The sequence below is a fragment of the Sarcophilus harrisii genome, chromosome 1 (genome assembly GCF_902635505.1).
Source record: "Sarcophilus harrisii chromosome 1, mSarHar1.11, whole genome shotgun sequence".
In the NCBI taxonomy this organism is placed as follows: Eukaryota; Metazoa; Chordata; class Mammalia; order Dasyuromorphia; family Dasyuridae; genus Sarcophilus; species Sarcophilus harrisii.
Genome location: NC_045426.1, coordinates 371,841,302 through 371,859,660, shown reverse-complemented (window position 1 = coordinate 371,859,660; position 18,359 = coordinate 371,841,302). Strand labels below are relative to the sequence as shown.

Genomic DNA, 18,359 nt, shown 5'->3' with positions numbered 1-18,359 from the left:
AAGTCATCAATGAATATTTTCTCTTTCTGCTTCAATTCCAATAATTTTAGTCACTTGGAGTTGGAAACTCTGAATTTTGTGGAATGGAAATGAGACAAGGAAATTGTTGAAATGATTTCTCTTAATATTGTTTTGGTGGAACTATATGATTAGAACTGACTAGTGGCTCAATGAATGGAATACTGGGCCAGCAATAAGAAAGTTGTTGTTCAGTTTTTTTTATAGTAAACCTATATTTGATGTTCAAAGTCCTCATAGATTGCCCCTCTCCTATATCATTCTAACTCCTCCAAATTTTCTTAGCTGTTATATTAGACCTCCTTTCAAGACAAGCATTTTCACTCATTATCCTCTTTCATGGAATCTCCTGTCTCATCTCTGCATCTTGACTTCTCTGGATACTTCCAAATCCCAGCTAAAATCCCACCTTCTTAAAAATATTTTTCCCTATCCCTTTGAATTCTGATACCTTTTCTCTGGTGATCATTTCCACTTTATCCAACATATAAATTGTTTGTACAGTTATTTACAGATTGTCTCCCCCATTAGTTTATGAGTTCCTTGAGGAAAGGGACTGTCTTTTACTTTTCTTTGTATGCCTGGAGCTTAACACACTGCTTGGTGCTTAGTATGTGATTAATAAATATTTATTGACTAATTGTTAAAAGAAGTTGAGTAGACATGCAGAAATTGTAACTATAGAATGTTGAGAACAGAATTCTCATCAGTAAGACTATTTTTTTCTCCAGTTTTGACTTGAGATTTTATCTTGCTCCCAGTCAAAGAGCTCTTTTTATCCTATGAATTCTTTGGTATATGCCAATATGTCTACCTTACCTAATACATTTATTCCTTCCTTTTATGAAGATTTTAACTAGCTATCTGGATAATCTTTTGCATAACTAGCATTTGATGGGAATTAAGCTAATGAATGCAAGCTAAATACTGTTTTCCCTTGAGAGGGATTAGGGAAAGTGCCTTTTATTCTGAATTTATTGTAACCTTTGACTACAAATATTTAGTACATTAAGTATTAGTACAAATGACAAATATTGACATACAAATAAGATATAGTAATTATAATTCTAGTCAAAATAGATGAACAAAGAAAGGAGTGATCAAGGAGTCATGGTTCTCCTCCATAAAAGTAAATATTTCAATCACCTTAGAAAAGTAATGACCAGTCAACAAATCACACGTATTTAATTCTCAAGGATTCCTAAAAGCATGAAGCCAGAGAATTCACCTGGGGTTGATGAGGAGGGTAAGAATATGCTTAAAATGTAAGAGGAGAAGACACCCAAGACATATTTTATCTAATTCTCAAGAACCAGCCCTGGCAACAACTCTCTTCAATGGTACACCAAGATGGTTTGAGAGATTGCGAAGTAATAAAAGATAAAATACTGGATTGGAGACAGGAAGATCTAAGTTTGAGTCTCACCTTGAAATTTTTTTTTCATTGAGATATTTTATTATAGCAGTCAACATATATGCAATACAAAAAATCAATTGCAGTTTAAGAAACTCTCCAAATGGTAATACTTGGTAAAGATTAACATACATAAAAAAATACAAGATTATACATTTAAATTACTAGATATTTCCTAAAGAACTAAAAAATTGCCTACTGTCAAGTGTCTTTTATATACTACATGATTAATGACAGGATAAATTCAATTTGATTAGCAGGTTGCAAATATCTACAAATGTTGTACCCAAAGGTCACATCAGCTGTAAAACTTGAGCAATTATTTCCTAAACAAAATTAAGCATTCCTTGTGGGAACTGTTTTTTTTTTTTTTTTCCCCTTGGTCTTTATAGAAGAATCTCAGAAATTTACAAGTTGTATCTCTAAATAAATTATTTAACCTCTTTGAGGTTTATCTGCAATGATTCCTACCTTATAGTGACAATCCATGTAATAAAAATGCAACACTGTTAATAAGAAATATTAAAAATCTAAGGTGGTATTCAAGTTTAAGACTTCCTGACTCCCAATCCAGTCTACCCACTCTACTTATGTATAGAAAACTAGATGCTGACCTTGAAAAAAATCAGTTCTTGTGAAATCAGGCTGTTGGACTAAATGGTCTCTTAGGTATATTTTATCTCTAAATCTTAGGATCTTTTAAGAATCTCAGATCTACTTCACAGTGCAGGGGCTAATACTCTGAGTTTATGTCAAGAGAAGGAAAGCCAAGGAACATTATTCCAGCAATTAAAAACACTATTCAGTGTCAATAATGGTCCTTTGCTTCATTTTAAATAGTTTCTCCCTTGGCTGGTCTGATCATCTAGCTGCTAATGTGCAGTTGTCAAAACCTTTCATCCTCCCTTAATCGTTGAGTAGCCAAGCTATACATATTTAGTTCTTTAAATGTTTTCTCATAAATCAAATTCTACAGCCTTTTAATCATTTTAGCAGTTCTCAGAATTTGCTGCAATTTGTCAACATCTTTCCATATCTGAAAAGCCTCAGGATTGAATTCAATTCTGTGAGCAGCCACAGATATTATTTACAGGATTTTAAAGTCCTCTAGGTTATGTGATCAAGACTAATAATTAAATACCTCTAGGAAGGGTCCACAGCAATATGAAATAAACAGTTGAAAAGTTAAAAAAAGAAGTCCAATTTAACTAAACAAATGTTAATTGCTTGCTATATATACACACCCATATATATTGCAAGGCATTTACTTTCTGGGTTGTTTGGTTACTATTTTCAGCTATATAAATTTGTTGAATTTTGAGTTTTAATTATGTGACAGACATGAGGTACAGAGAAGAAAAATCAATTAGCATTTATAAATTACCTACTTTGTTTCAGACACTGTTCTAGATTTTGGAGATACTAACAATAGATCCTGTTCTCAAGGAGCTTACATTCTAAAAAGGGAGAATATAAATATAAGACAGAATCACTGTCCTCCAGACACTTAGAATCCAAAGGGAGAGAACTCTTCAACATGAAATTGATGTTGGAATTCAAAAGGCTCCCAATGGTATATGAGCTATATAAAATATTATTATTATTATTGTCTTTATTATTATTATAATTATGTATACTATTATATATTGCACTGTTTCTCTGCTATTATTTCTTGTTTTTTATCTTCCTGGTTTTCCTCCTACTCATTTGACTATTTGTTCTTAGTCTCCATGATTGTCTTTTTTATCCATAGCCTATCCACTAACTCTGGATTTTCCTTAAGGTTCTATCCTTACCGCTTTTATTTTTCATATTCTCATTTTTTTCACTTAGTAGTCTTATCACCTTTCATTTACAATTGTTATCAACATTCAGATGAATCCTCAATGTATATATCCAGTCCAAGTCTCTTATCTAAGTTCTGTTTGAATCACATTTTTTTAAACTGACTATCTCAGGATCATCTAAAACTCAACACATCTACAAGGTATAGAGTAGCCTCCCAACTCACTAAAGGAAGAATCTCCAGAGCAGCTCAAAAACCCAGAGGTGAGTTCCTGTTGGAGTAAAACCAGAAGAAATGTCCCAAAGCTCCCTTTCCTGCCACTGAACAGTTTGAATTTTCCTTCTAAACCCCACCCCTTCATCCACTCCAAATCTAAACTCATCATGCCCTTCCCTGATGCTAATCTTTTTAGACTCAGACAAGAACCTTCAAAACCCACTGGACTACCCTGGTTTATAGAGAGAATATGATCACCATGTTCCTTTGGACAGAACTTTTGGTATTTTGAACCTCTTCAAGTCTATTTAAGAAACTCTCTTTAAGAAAGAGAGTTCATCCTCTTTCCTCCCAAAGTCACAAATATGGCCTGAGGTATTCACTTGCTATGTGACTCTGGGCAAATCATTTAATCTCTAAAATCTATTTAATCTCTAATCCTCAATTTAACTCATCTGCAAAATGGTGAGATAATAATAGCACTCACTTCCCAGGGTTGTTATGAGGATTGAATTAGATAATTGTGAAGCATTTAGCATGGTTCCCTGCAAAAAAAAAAAAAAAAAAAAAAAAAGAGTTCTTTATAAATATTAGCTATTATTGGTATCATTATATTCAATCTATTGTCAATGCTTGTTTTTATCTCTACAACATCTTTAAGTTAAGCTTCTCTCAGCTCACATTGCAAACTGGCTCCTTCAAATATATTCAATATTCTTTTTAAAATTTTTAATTAAAATTAATTTTTAAAATATACATTTCTTTATGAATCATGTTGGGAGAGAAAAAATCAGAACAAAAGGAGAAAACCATGGGAGAGGGAAAAAAAAAGATAAAAAAGTGAATATAACATGTTTTAATTTATATTCAATCTTCATAGTTCTTTTTCTGAATGAAGATGACATTTTTAATCCAAAGTTTATTGGGATTGACTTGGATCACTGAACCACAGAGAAAAACCAAGTCTTTCATAGTTGATCATCCCATATTTTTGCTGTTATTGCATACCATAATGTATGGCACAGAGAAGACTTTTTAAATAACTTGCTGCCTGATTCTTAAGTGGCTGTGGAGTGCTTCCCTATAGTAATGAGGACCTGGCATGATTATACTAGTTTGTCATTACCTATCATATCTCTTCCAGTCTAAACTTTCTCTCTAATACCTAATATAGTACTCTGTGCACAATTGACACTAAATAGATACTGAATAGATGGATGGGTGAATGGATGAATTGATAGATTTATGCTGAACTTTAAAATTTTCTAAACACTTTTCTGAGTAGGATATCCCAGATTCTTAGTAATATATTATGAGATAGTGAGATTTGGAATTAATAATCTTTTCTTACATATTATAATTAATCAGTAAGCTTTTTTAAAATGTCTACTATGTGCCAATTTTTATCCCTGGGGATAAAAAAAAAAAAAAAAAAAACATAAAACATAAGAAAGAATAGTTTGTGGAACTGAATGTTAAGGGTATTTGAGGGAGGGTTAATATGTATATATTAATATACATGTATATTGTATATATGTATATTAATTATATATTATATACATATAATAATATACATAATAATTATATATTATATATGTATATTAATATACATGTATATATATATATAAAATATTATGTTAATATGTATATGAGTCCAGGAGTTAAAGAGGAGAGCAAACTTGGGAGCAAGATACTGAACTCATTGAAGAGGAAAAGAGAATGAATCATATTTGTGTAGACAAAAGATATCAGGATTTTGTTTGGGTGGTAGATATGGTTTGTATGAACCTTAAAGGAAGATATGTTACTGAATGATAGAGATTGGGGGAAATCTGAAAGTGGCAGCAAGGAGTAAGGTACATTACAATACCTCCACCTTGATCAATAAGATAAGGGAAATGAGTAAAGGTGCAACTAATATTGGAAAAGGTGTCCAGATAAGCTGTTTCACCTAGGGAGAGTGATCTTAATGATTGTTGGAAGATGGAAGGGATAGGAGAGGAAAAGATTAAAAATGAAGGAAAATGTGACTGTGAAATAGTTATTTCAGAAGACACAGTAAATGGGATGAGTTTGGTTGAGATTTTGAGGAATACAAGTTGAGGAGGTGAGGAATGAGGAACCAGATAATGAGGATGACAAATGGAATATTCACAAGGATCTAAAGCGATTCAGAATCCCTGGGATTTGTAGGATATAACCAGATATCAATTTGTTGGTCTTTGAGTAGAAAGCATCATTCTTCTTACCTGAGGAAATGGGAGATCAGGCAAAAAGCAAGTGTAGCATCACAAGATGGATCAAATGAAAGGCCCCATTTCACTTTTCTTCCTTCCAAATGTTAGAGATTAGACAGGCAGGAGATGGAGTAGAAAACGGAGGTAGAACCTATTCAGAAGGAGACTAAAGTCGTTCTATCTTGCTTCTTATTCTTTTATGAGGGGATGGGCAAAACAGAAGTTAGAAAGTCCATGGTAAGAAAGAAAGATTCCTCCTCTTCATATCCAACCCCTTGCTGCCTGTCCTTCTCACCAGAGTTTGAAGATTTCTGGCAGGGGAATATGGAAACATTTATTGTCATAGTTCTATCCAGCCCCTTTCTACCTTCACTGCAGCAGGAGATGGAAAGTGCATAGTTAGGTTGAAGTCTTCTCCTCTTCTCACTTAAGTGTGGGTGTGGGGAAGCTAATGGGAGAAAACAACACATAAAAGGAGAGTTGGGAAAGGGATTACAAAGAACTTTCCCTCCCTCCCTTCCTCCTTCCTTCTCTCTCCCTCCCTCCTTTTTCCTCCTCCTCCTTCTTCACCTCTTCTTCCTCCTCCTCCTCTTCTTCTTCCTCCTCCTCTTCCTCCTCTTCTTCCTCCTCCTCCTCTTTTTCCTCCTCTTCTTCCTCCTCCTCTTCTTCTTCCTTCTCCTCCTCCTTCTCTTTTTCCTCTTCCTCCTCCTCTTGCTCCTCCTCTTCCTCCTCCTCTTTTTCCTCTTCCTCCTCCTCTTCTTCCTCCTCCTCTTCCTCCTCCTCCTCTTCTTCCCTCTCCTCCTCCTTCTTTCTTCTTCTTCTTCCTCTCTCCACTCCTCCCCCCTCCATTACCCCCCCCATTTCTCAGTGTATGTGTGTGTTTGTATAGGGGCTACGTAGTTTTTGTTACTAAGCAGGGAATTGTGTCTTAATGACAGTGCCAGGTGTAGACCTTTGGCAGAAAGCCATAATTTAGTTTTAATGTCAGGAAGGGGAAAAACAAACCAGAAAACTTCTCTAGCTTTTGGAACTATCCAAAAATAGAACGATCTACCTGATAAGAAAATGAATTGTGCCTCACTGGAATTCTTTCATCAAAAACTGCATGACTACTCTGTGAGTGTATTCTAGAAGGGATTCATGTTCTGTCAATTAGTTAATAAACAGATACTAAGCACCTGATGTGTCAAACCCTGTACTAAGTGTTAGAGATACAAAAAAGACAAAAGAAAGTTTTTTTTTTTTTTTTTATCAATAAGTTCAATTTAATGAGGGAGACAACATAGAAACAACTATTTTACAAATAGGTTAGAAACAGGAAAAATTGAGGGTAGTCTCAGAAGGAAGAACAAAAGATTAAGGACAACTGGAAAGGACTTCTTTTAAAAAGTAGGATTTTAGCAAAAACTTGAAGGAAGACAGGATACCAAATGGTGGAGATGAAGAGAGAACACATTTCAACTTTGGGGAACAGATGTGAAAATGTTCAGTGTCAGGAAGTGGTGTCATGTGCAAGGGCAACCAGTATTAAGAATGCAGGATATTTGAAAGAGAGTAAGGGAAGAAAACTGAAAGTAGGAATGAGTCAGGTTATGAAAAGTCAGACAGAGTTTTCAGTTTGATCTTGGAGGTAATAGGGAAACACTGGAATTTATTGACTTGACATTGTTCAACTTGCCTTTGAAGAATATTAATTTGACACATGAATGGAAAATGGACTGCAGTAGGGGGAGTCTAGAGGATGGTGGGAGAAGTTGGTCTTTAGGATCCCTTCTCACTCAGAGTCTGGATACATGTGTGATTCCATCTTAAAATTCTAGTTATGTGACTCCTTTTGGTAAATATATAGCTTTTTGTCTCCTTTCTGGCATTGGGGTAAGGATACTACAGGGAAACGAGAAAGCCTTGCTAAGGAGTTACTTAGCAATGCATTTTTTTTGTTTTCCTGAGGCAATTGGGATTAAGTGACTTGCCCAGAGTCACACAGCTAATAAGTCTTAAGTGTCAGAGACCAGACTTGAACTCAGGGATGCTCCTGACCTCAGGGCTGGTGCTCTATCCACTGAGCCATCTAGCTGCCCCTAGCCATGCCTTTTCTAAAGCAAAAGGGAGAACAGATTTCGTCTTAAAGCTTACATGTCTGTGAGTTTTTTAAAGTTTTCTTCTAATGGCATTATTAAGAAAGATTCTATACCCTTTATTATAACCTAAAAATTCTGTCATTTTTTTTCATTGAGAGTCAAATCTGAGCATTATTGTAAGGACTTCCTTTTCCTGAAATGATACTTTATCTCTGAAATTTTCTCCCGGGGGAAAAAAAAAAACTGCTTTGATTTAAATAGCAAAGGAAGACTAAGGATAGCAGTACCTAAACTGACTCAAAAGAAGTCACAAGAAAATCCTTAAATGGACAATTTTCTATTTCCCCATTTCTCCCATTTACCCTTTCTTCTTCATTACCTATTCTACATTTACTTATAGTTAAAACTTTAAATTAATGATAATTGATATTATTGCAATATTCTAATTTTTGAGGATTCTTAAAGATGAAGCTATATAAATTCCCCACCTTCCACCTCCCCTTCCCATTCCATTCCCCCAGGATGGAGAAGAGGTTAAGGTACTTGTTTATGCTAGATATTCAGTTTTATTCACCAAATGTTAAATCTCTACTATGTGAGAGGCATTATGAGATAATAGGTACAGAGCCAGCTTTAGAACCAGGAAGCTGGGCTCAAGTCCTGTCTCTGACACACCAGCTGGCAAATTAAAGTTCCTGAAGATTTTACTTGCTTCAGGCAACTTTCTAAGAGCACAAAGTATAGGAAGAGTACTCATCTGTACTAGTGGAGGGAATTTCCCTTCAAGGGAGATCCCTATACCAATTCTTTTACAATCCCTATAGCCTTCCCTGTGGGGAAGGTACAATGGAACCAATGGGGGTACAAAGACAAAGCTGTTCTTATTTTAATTGTTTTTTAGTCATGTCAGACTCTTCATGACCCCATTGAGGGTTTTTTAGCAAATATTCTAGAATGGTTCTTGTTTAGCTCATCTTACAGATGAAGAAAGGAAAGCAGATAGGGTTAAGTGACTCGCCCAGGTCTCACAGCTAGTAATGTCTGAGGCCAAATTTGAACTCGTGAAGATGAATCTTCCTGACTACAGGCTTGGCATTCAATTCACTATGGCTAGCACCTCTCTATTTGGGGAGGAGAAAACATATAATGAAATGATAATTTTGCGCTAAAGGAAGTTATATTTTCCTGGAATTCCATTACCAATATAATATAGACTACATTAGAACATTACCAAATCTATGCTGGTTAGCAAATATGGGTGTGTATTCTGATAAACATGGCCTATAACTGTGGTGAAGCATCAGGTATCAAAGAAAGAATAAACATTTATTTTAAAGTCATAAAATCTGAATTCCAAATATGTTACTAACCTTGATCAAGAAAGCCACATATCCTCTATAAATCACTTTTTTTTTAAATTTCTAAATGGGGATGATGTTTCCATTATCTATCTCTGGAAGGTCTATTGTAAAGACAACCCTTTGTAATCTTAAAGCACTATATATTTTTATATATATATGCTACACACACACACACACACACACACACACACACACATATACATATGCATGTGTGTTTGTATTGTCATCAAAGCATTTTTACTCGGGTTAATGAAAAATCTATCCAAGCTTTATAGAGCCTAGGAGAAAATAAGGGCCATTTAGGGTTCAGTATTGAATTTGAAGTAAAAAGTCAGCTGGGCTATAAAGAGAGTTTTGAGATTGGAGAAGAAGGAAAATTTCTTATTCACATAAGCACTAAATTTTTTTAATATGAGAGATGGATTTCCCTCCCCCCACTTTATCCAATCTATACAGCTCTACTGATGCTTACCCATGAAACACCTTTTTAACTTTTCAATGAGGATTGTGAGACAAGGGACTTGGTTTTGATGGAAATAATGATTTCCCGGTCTTTCAATCTTACCCCTGCTCTCATTCTGAGAAGGAAACAGATTGAGTCAGTTCTGCTCTCAAGGCCATGGATAGATTGATGCATATTCTAATTCTTAATGCCTTCAGGGCAATAATTCAGGCAGGTTCCATCAGCTGCAATAACAAGGTTTATTTTACGGCAATTTCAGGACTGTTTGGGGGCTTGATTAGAAAGGACATCCCCTAGCTTAAATGAGCTGAATGTCAGGGATGACCTTTATATTTTCTCTTTAATTTTGTTTTATGATAATTGTTCTTTCATTCAGTTCTACTCTGAATGCTCATATCATTGGTTTAGAGGGGACACTGAATTCTCTAAGACTGTGTCAATTAGGTGTCATGTCTTGTAGGTCTTCCCAAAACTGGAAAGGCTTCTAAAAAGTCCCAGTGAGTGAATGTAACTTCAAGATTAGTTTATCTAAGTCCTAAGATATTTATCACCAGTAGATTAGCTACTAGATTATGATTAAAAAAATTTTTTTTGGCCACAAAAAACTAATAAAAATCTGTTTACTGAGGCATAGGAGTTGGGGCTGTATTGATGGAGAGAGTACACTCATTTTGATGAAACAATGGATCTTTTCAAATATTTGAAATGAATTATTTTTACTGTTCAGATAAAATACCAAGAAGGTCAGGATTGGGAAAAGGGAGAACATGGGTCAATATAAGAAGAAATTAACATTTCAACATATATAATAGTAATCCCTTGTCACCCAGTCAAAGTAAAGATCAGCAGTAATGACTCAAATACTTGTGTGTGTGTGTGTGTGTGTGTGTGTGTGTGTGTGTGTAAGTGTAAACACATTCCTCCTCAAGTGCTCAGCCACTCTATCCTAAAGCTTAGAGGCTCTCCTTTTCCTCTCATCCCTTGCTGGTAGAGAAGAGTTTTTTGCTCTTTTGACTCCAGAGGTTAGACTACACAAAGAAAAGTGGGCTCCAGCTTAAATTTAACTCTCCTTTTGGTCCTCCTCTCCCTTCTTCATCTCTGTCTCTTTTCTTCTGGTGGTTTTTTGTTTTTGTTTTTGGTGAAGCTATGGGTATTGGTTCAGATACGGACTTTGGAGACCATTTTCAATCTTTTGTGTGACTATGAAATACTAAAAATTCAATTCCAGAAGAACCAAAATCTTACCTCTTCATCCAACATTACCATGGGACATATCTTTTGTTCCATGCCCTTTTCTCTTTCTTTTTAATGCTTTTCAAAACAAATGAGTTTTTTATATAAATATGAATTTTAAAGTAAATAAAAAGTATATAAAAATGTATGGGCATACATATATACATATGCATGTATGTATGTATATGCATATGCCTATTTTAAGCATAAGATATGTGTGTGTGTGTGTGTGTAATATATAATTTTCCAACGGTCTGTCTTTTAAATGTGTTAACACATTAAACATTTAAAAAGTCTGCCAAAAATCAATGACCTCCATGCCCTTTGTGCTTTTTTATAAGTAATACAAAATTAAGCAGCAAATATAGTTGTTGTTCCAAATTTTGAAGTTCTATCAATATGTGCTTGGTCGGGGACCCTATACATGATTGCTTATTTCAATATCCAAAAAAAAAAAGTTTCTGCGTTGCAGAATCTGATTTTAAGCTTTAGCAGCCCTTAAGCTACATTAATAAAGTGTTTTGCAGCTTTCATAAAATAACAGTACCAAAGGCCTCTATCTTGGTCAGTCACATCTCCAGCTTTGTATACAGTTTTGTGAACTTTAAGATGGATATATCTATACTATCTTGATATTGGTTTAGGAATATTCAAAATATTAATATTTCAATAAAAGAAAAAATGGAGTAAATAAGATACTGAAGATAGTCTCCTCTATTGAGGAGACATACATGTAAATATTAAGGACTGTGAAGGAAAATGATGAAAACAGGTTAGGTCTATTGGGAAGTGGATGTATTCAACTGAGCTTTCAAAAGGACTGGGGCTACTAACTAGTGAAGTTTGGTGTTTTTTGTTTTTGTTTTTTAATAAGGTTCTTATCCAGGTCAAACAAGAGCAGGAATGGAGGGGTCTGGAGGCAGGGGAGGAAACTCAGAGTCTGGATCTAGGTATTAGTGCTAATTCATCCTACTGGAGGGAGAGAATTGAGAGGACCCCTAGGGAATTGTAGTTGATATTCAAACTCCCTGGGGGGTAGTAGTGGGCCGGAGATTTTGAGGGTGGGGGAACTTTGAGTCATTGCTTCTGGTTTTTACTGACCATGTGTCTAGGGAGTATTACAACTATCTATTATCAAAATGACTCTACAGATGAGCCTGCAATAAAGGAACCCCGTTCCTCGTACTAGATAATAGTTGTTATGAAATGCTTTGTAAGGATTGTACACTAATGAAATGCATCATAAAGCAATAGCAACAATGATGATGATGTAGTAAGGGGGTGGGATAAACTGAGAGGAGGAGGGGAAGGGAAGAAAGTTTGGATGACAGGAGGAGGAATAAGAAAAAAAGAGAAGGGAGAGAGGAGCAAAGAAGGGAATAAAAAGATAATAAAGATTTACTAGAAATTGCTGCTGTCCCTTGAAGCTCTGTTAAAATCATAGTTGTGAGAATTGGACTTTGGGCAAAAATTGCTAAAGTGCTGGAGTGTGACTTTGTGAATTCTCCATACTTTGTAGCCGATGTGGCTGAATTGAGTAGCAGTCATTGATTAAATGTTGTAGCATAGCTAGAACATTTAATCAATCATAAAAGCTACTTTAATGTATTGTATCACTCTCAAACTAGAGCGATTAGTACTATTGTGCTGCAGGCTAAAATGCAAACAGGATTTAAAAAATATTTTCTTATTATATTCTCACTGACAGTTTCTACTACTCCTTTTACATAAAATGCACCTGCTACCTTCTCATTTCTAAGAATCTTTAGGATTCACCTTAGATTCAGGATATCTTGTATTTAACAATTTTTTTTTTTTTTTGGATCTTTTAATTGCTGGGTGATCTTTACCTATCTCTTACATTCATTATCTATTGGTTCCTGGTTTCTCTTCAGTAGAATCTAAATTGTTTGAAGGAAAGCTTACTGTAGACTTTTATCTAGCTAGCTCTTCAGTCCCATCAGACCCCATTTTTGACTTGTTTATTGAGGGAGGAAGGTGAGGGACTAGGGGAAGGGAGCTGTGGTGAGGTAGTGGCAGAGGTTGACATTGAAACCACATACTTGAAGTAATTAAATGCCATTAAGACTAATAGCTTATGTGGGGGGAAGTATCTTCTTTCTTCCTTTTTCACTTTTAATTTTATTTTTCCAAATACATGTGAAGTTTTCAATATTCACCTTTGCTAAACCTGGTGTTCCAGATTTCCCCCCTCTCTTCCCCTCCCTTGCTCAAGACAGCAAGCAAGCTGATATAAGTTAAATGTGTACAGTTCTTCTAAACATATTTCCATATTCATCATGCTGAAAAAAATTGAAACAAAAAACAATCAAATAAACAACAATAATAACATTTTTTTTTAAAAAAAAAAGGTGAAAATGCTTTGATCCACATTCAGTCTTCACAGTTCTCTCTCTGGATATGGTTCACACTTTCCATTGAAAATTTATTGAAATTGTAGAGACTAACTTCTTTTTTAAAAAAATTAAATCTTTATCCAGGATAAATATGTTTAGCAAATTTGGAAGTATCTGTATTATGCTTCCCCCAGGCTTACGTTGTCTTCATGATTTCTGTCATGGGGCTAGTGACCAATGTTGGCTTTATTTGACCCCTTATATAGGGTGATTTTAGGGACCCTGAAAAGCTCCCAATTTCCTTCCCCCCAAAAAAAATCTCTTGCTCCCTTAATTGTTGCCCTGTATCTGAAATTATATAATAAGTCTTTTCATTGATAATTTCTATTTTAGGGTTTTGGAGGGATTTAAAAATGCAAATGGTCTTGGATAGACTAACATCTTATATCTTTATCAGCTATCCTTTAGAAAAGCTTAGCAAGAATAGCCAGCAAAATTGTTATCCAGAATAAAAGCAGGGATGCTTGAAATGATAAAAAGAACAGTAGTAGAGAAAATGAATGGGAAAATACAAGTGATGAACTTCCTTGACATAATGAAAGTTTGGCCCTGAATCCAAATCATAATAAATACCTTGTATCTTTTGGTCATAACACAGAAATTTGAACTTGATGATATAACAGAATATCCAGAGCATTTGAGAACTTACTATCTATAAGCAATCTCTTCTTGATTTGAATTCTTCCACACTGCATCTTTTCCAAGATAATGGAGAACACAATTTCTTTATATAAAGATTTAGTCTCCTTCTCTGAATATTCTCCTTGTTGCTTCTGCCTTTGTTCTCTGATACTAAGCAAAGCAAGTTTAATACATTTTCCATGTGGCAGAGTTTAAGTAATCATGTCCTTAATAATATATTATAGGATTTTTGGGAGGACACCAAGAAGAATTGTACCAGATGGGCAAACATGGAAGGCCTGCAGTCTGTGTTGTTGGAAGAAATACTGACATCAATGAGACACCAATCCATTTAATGTCTAAGTATAACAGAATCAAAGAATCAGCATTGGAAGGTGCCTCAAAGTTCTTCTAGACATCTTTGAACTTAAGCAGAAATCACTTCTTTTCCTTCTACATTATGAACCTTTCAAGCATTTCTGAATATCTCTAGATGTTAGAAAACATTTACATCATTTGGACTTCTATATCTTCTGCCTCGGGATCTTTCAATACACAGGACCTTTCTGATGCTGCCAGAATCAGAGATTTGAATTGCTACTATCAATGTTTAATAATGATTGTTTTGGAGATAAAAATACAGCTTGGAACTAATGTACAAATAGTTTTCATTCTAAAAAATGCAAAAGGATAATGCTGTGATGACAAGGGATTAAAAAGAGATTATTTTTTGAACAACACAAAACTTGAATTTTCTTGATGCGCTTTCCGTATTCAGTGTACATTTTGCTTAATATATCTATATTGTATTCCTTTCTCCTTTCTTCATCCCCTGCACTAAGTTATAATCTCCTTTGGGACAGTGTACCTTTCTACCATCCCAAGACCAAGCAGAATACATTATAGTTAGTAGGAACTTAGTATATGTTTCCTGAATAAATGAAAAACTAACACTTTCAGGGAAGCCAAGAGACATTTTCTTTGATAAATTCTAAAACATCATTGCCAGAGTAGAGGAGTTGTCCAACTCTTATTTTACTCTATATTCAATTCTAATCTGACTTTTGGAGCATTTAATGTCACTATGTATATTCATGACTCAGTTATGATTCCAAATTTTTCTTTCCTTAATTCAATAAAATAGAGCAAAAAAAGTAAAAAAAAAAAAAAAGCAAATTTCAGATTGTCACATTTAAAGGATCATATACATTTTTCTTATCTGACCTTCCTTAAGAGCATAATTTCAAGTTACCCACAACAATTAATTGAGAACAATAGGTAATTAAATAATTTTTCTGGGAATAAAAGGAAGTTTTACAGTGATTTTGAGCATGGTATTTATATATTGATTATCATTCCCTTTTTTTCACCTTTGAGATAAAAAATGGAGAAGGAATTAAAAATGAGGATAATGTATAAGACTTTGAGCCCTGATGGAATTTTGAAATATCATTAAGTTTAGTGGTTCTTAAACTTTTAGATTTTAGGAGAGTTTTCATTTATATGGTATATATCTTTTGATATTTGCCATATTAAGAATTAAGATAAGAATTAAGAATTTGATCATCTTACCACTATTATCAAACTAATTTTGACTGAAAGGATTCCATGACAAGGTCTTGTGGATGAACAGAAGGCCTCTCTGTCTCCTCCATCTATGACTCTTTCTCTGTCTCTGTCTCTCTGTCTCTGTCTCTCTATCTCTGTCTCTCTATCTCTGTCTCTGTCTCTCTGTATCTTTGTCACTCTCTTTCTCTGTAAATCTCTGTCTCTGTCTGTCTGTCTGTCTGTCTCTCTCCTTTCTTCCCATAGAGGGACTTTCTTGAGTACCTAAATGTTTTTCAATGATCTCAGGCTAAGAGAAGAACCTAGAGGACTCAATAGAACAGAATGTCTCTTGACTCCACCTTTGATTCGAAGATTCTGTACTCTGTTCTAGAACGCTATGTAAAAACCTTAGCAAGACCTTTGTTAAAAAGGAAAGGCTTTGAAAAGTCATAGAAAGCTGGAGAAAATGAATGGTAAAATGAGAGTGGAAGAGAGATCATTAAATAGAAATAATATGTGTTAAAATATATTAACATATACACATGTTAAAGCATATATATATGTTAACATAATTACATGTATATATGTGTGTGTGTACATATATATTTTTATATGATAAAAACAATGGAACATGAATCTTGTAGGAAAATTTTCCCCAAATATTAGCTTGTGATTGAGACCCTAATTTATATGATCTGGTTGGAAATTGTTTTCCTTTTCCTTTACAAATTACTTTGTCCCATTAAATATTTTCTTTTATTTTTATTTTAAAATACATGTTTTCAATCTTATATATTACCTTGGTCCAACTGAGTTTAGGAAACTTTAAAAGTTCCCAAGTAGGGCTAGTTAAATTTGAAATTTAAAAGCAATCAAGAATTCTTATCCAGAGTAGTCCATGGGACTATATGCAGATGGAACAAATCATCCAGGTTCTTATAAGTAGTATATTACAGAGAAGGGGTTCAAATTCAAATTCCCTCACTCCAAGATCAAGGTTCTTTCCCATGCCTTACCATATCCCACACTTTTACCCTCTACCTAAGCATTCTGCCTCCAGAGTATGTTTTGAAGAGTATTTGGCAGTCTAGCCTTCTTGCTTATAAACAACACACCTACAAGCTTTTCACTGTGCCTGAAATTCTATCATAGAACTTTTTATTGGGCTTACAGCACTGGGACTTCAGTAACTCCATGATAAAAATCAAAATTTCCTTTGAATCATGAACATAATTTTAGCCATAAAAACCAGATTATGTGATTAATCAGATAACTTCCTATGACTATTGAAAAGAGAAAGTAGTATCCTGATGTAAAGATGGAAGGAGTTTAAAATCCAAGTTTAGAACATAGAATATTCCACAGGAAGGGAAGGTAGGAGTATGCTGAATAATGAAAGCATCAGGAGGGTCCTGAGCATCTCTGGGCATGTTTGGAGGCAGCAGTGATTAGGGGCACATGTGGATATAGGGGCAGTATAGAAATACCAAGAGACTGAAAGAGGAAGCTTAACTTGTATCAATAACTAATTTCCCCTTTTTTGTCCAAAGGCTAGTCACCTGTTTCTTACATCCAAATTTGCATATTTATTTTGCTCTATGAGACTTTGCCAAAAAATTCACCTTAAGAGTTGAGCACATAGTGGGTGTTCATGAGACACATGTTTGTTGATTGTAAAGTATTGAAAGAAATACAAATTTGGCCCATAACTTTGTCATATTTTGTTAGTAAAGAATTTGGTTGTGGCTCTGCCATCAGACATATTTCAGTCTTCAGTAAGAATGGCAGTTTAATGACTCCGTCTATATTTTGCGGTATTTATTCACATTGATAGCTGTGTGAGGCACCGTGAATGGATGAATGGCCTAGTGTTCCAGAATGTTACTGTGTCACTACATTAGTTACCAGATGGATAAAGCAGCTTGTTTTATAATCCATATTTTGGCAGTTCTTTTGAAATTGGATTTTAAACCATTGATGCACAAAACAGCCTTTACAAGGGTTATCATGGTTCCCTTTTTGGATTGCAAATGGACTTGCCTAAGAGAAATAACCATCAGAAGCAGCTGTTGGTAAAGATATTTTATGTCAATCAAGCTATCACAAATAACACAGTGCTATGTCCTCTGTTGGTTTTGCAATGCAATTTGTATGGCTTCACGTTGTCATTAAAAAGAAGAAAGAATCTGTTTCTGTGACATTTAAACAGGTGTGTACTGGTGAGAACCTCAAGTGAATATGTAGTCTGTTCTAGCAAATAATTTTCTAAAACCACCTGGTAGCCTTTTTCTGCCTACTTTTACGAACTCCAACACCTTCCCTCTCTAGCTTTCACAGTTATTCAGGAAGATTCTTGACATCCTTTCAACTCCCTCTCATTAACCATTTCCCATCACAAGATATAGAAGATTTGTGATTTCAATGCCCAGTGAAAAACATCTATGAACCCAAATAGCAAATATCAACACTAGCTTGAGGAATCAGTACTGGAATAGATAGAATGGAGAGTGTGAGAGAATGGAGGGAAAGTGGAAGTTCAAAGTATCATAAAATCAGATTTTTAGAGATAGCAGTAACATTAGAGACTCATTTTCATCTTATGACTACAAATTAAAATTTGTTATATTTTTTAAATTAATGAACATGTATCTTCACTCCATTCTAGCAACCCCTCCAGTTAAAAACAAAACAAAATCCCTTTGTAATAAACATGCATGGTCAAATAAAACAGATGTCTGCATTGACTATGTGTCAAAAACTTTTTTTCTCAATCTGAACTGTGAGTTCATCCCCTTTTGTCAGGAAATGGACATATTTCATCATGAGACCTTTGGAATCATGATTGTTCATTGTATTGATCCCTGTTAAATCAAAGTTGATTGTTTTGAGAATACTGTCATTTATTGTATATGTTGTTTTCTTGATTCTGCTCCCTTTACTTTGTGTCAATTCATACAAGTTTTC

At 34.6% G+C, this 18,359-nt stretch overlaps 1 long non-coding RNA gene across 1 annotated transcript in view; it reads right to left on the bottom strand.

Moving 5' to 3' along the window:
• LOC116420525 overlaps positions 1 to 15,507 on the bottom strand; it is a 75,346-nt gene extending 59,839 nt beyond the window's left edge. Inside the window, exon 1 of the long non-coding RNA XR_004230869.1 lies at positions 15,420 to 15,507. This is a non-coding gene — a long non-coding RNA (uncharacterized LOC116420525). The remainder of the gene's footprint in view (positions 1 to 15,419) is intronic.
• Positions 15,508 to 18,359: the final 2,852 nt, after the last annotated feature.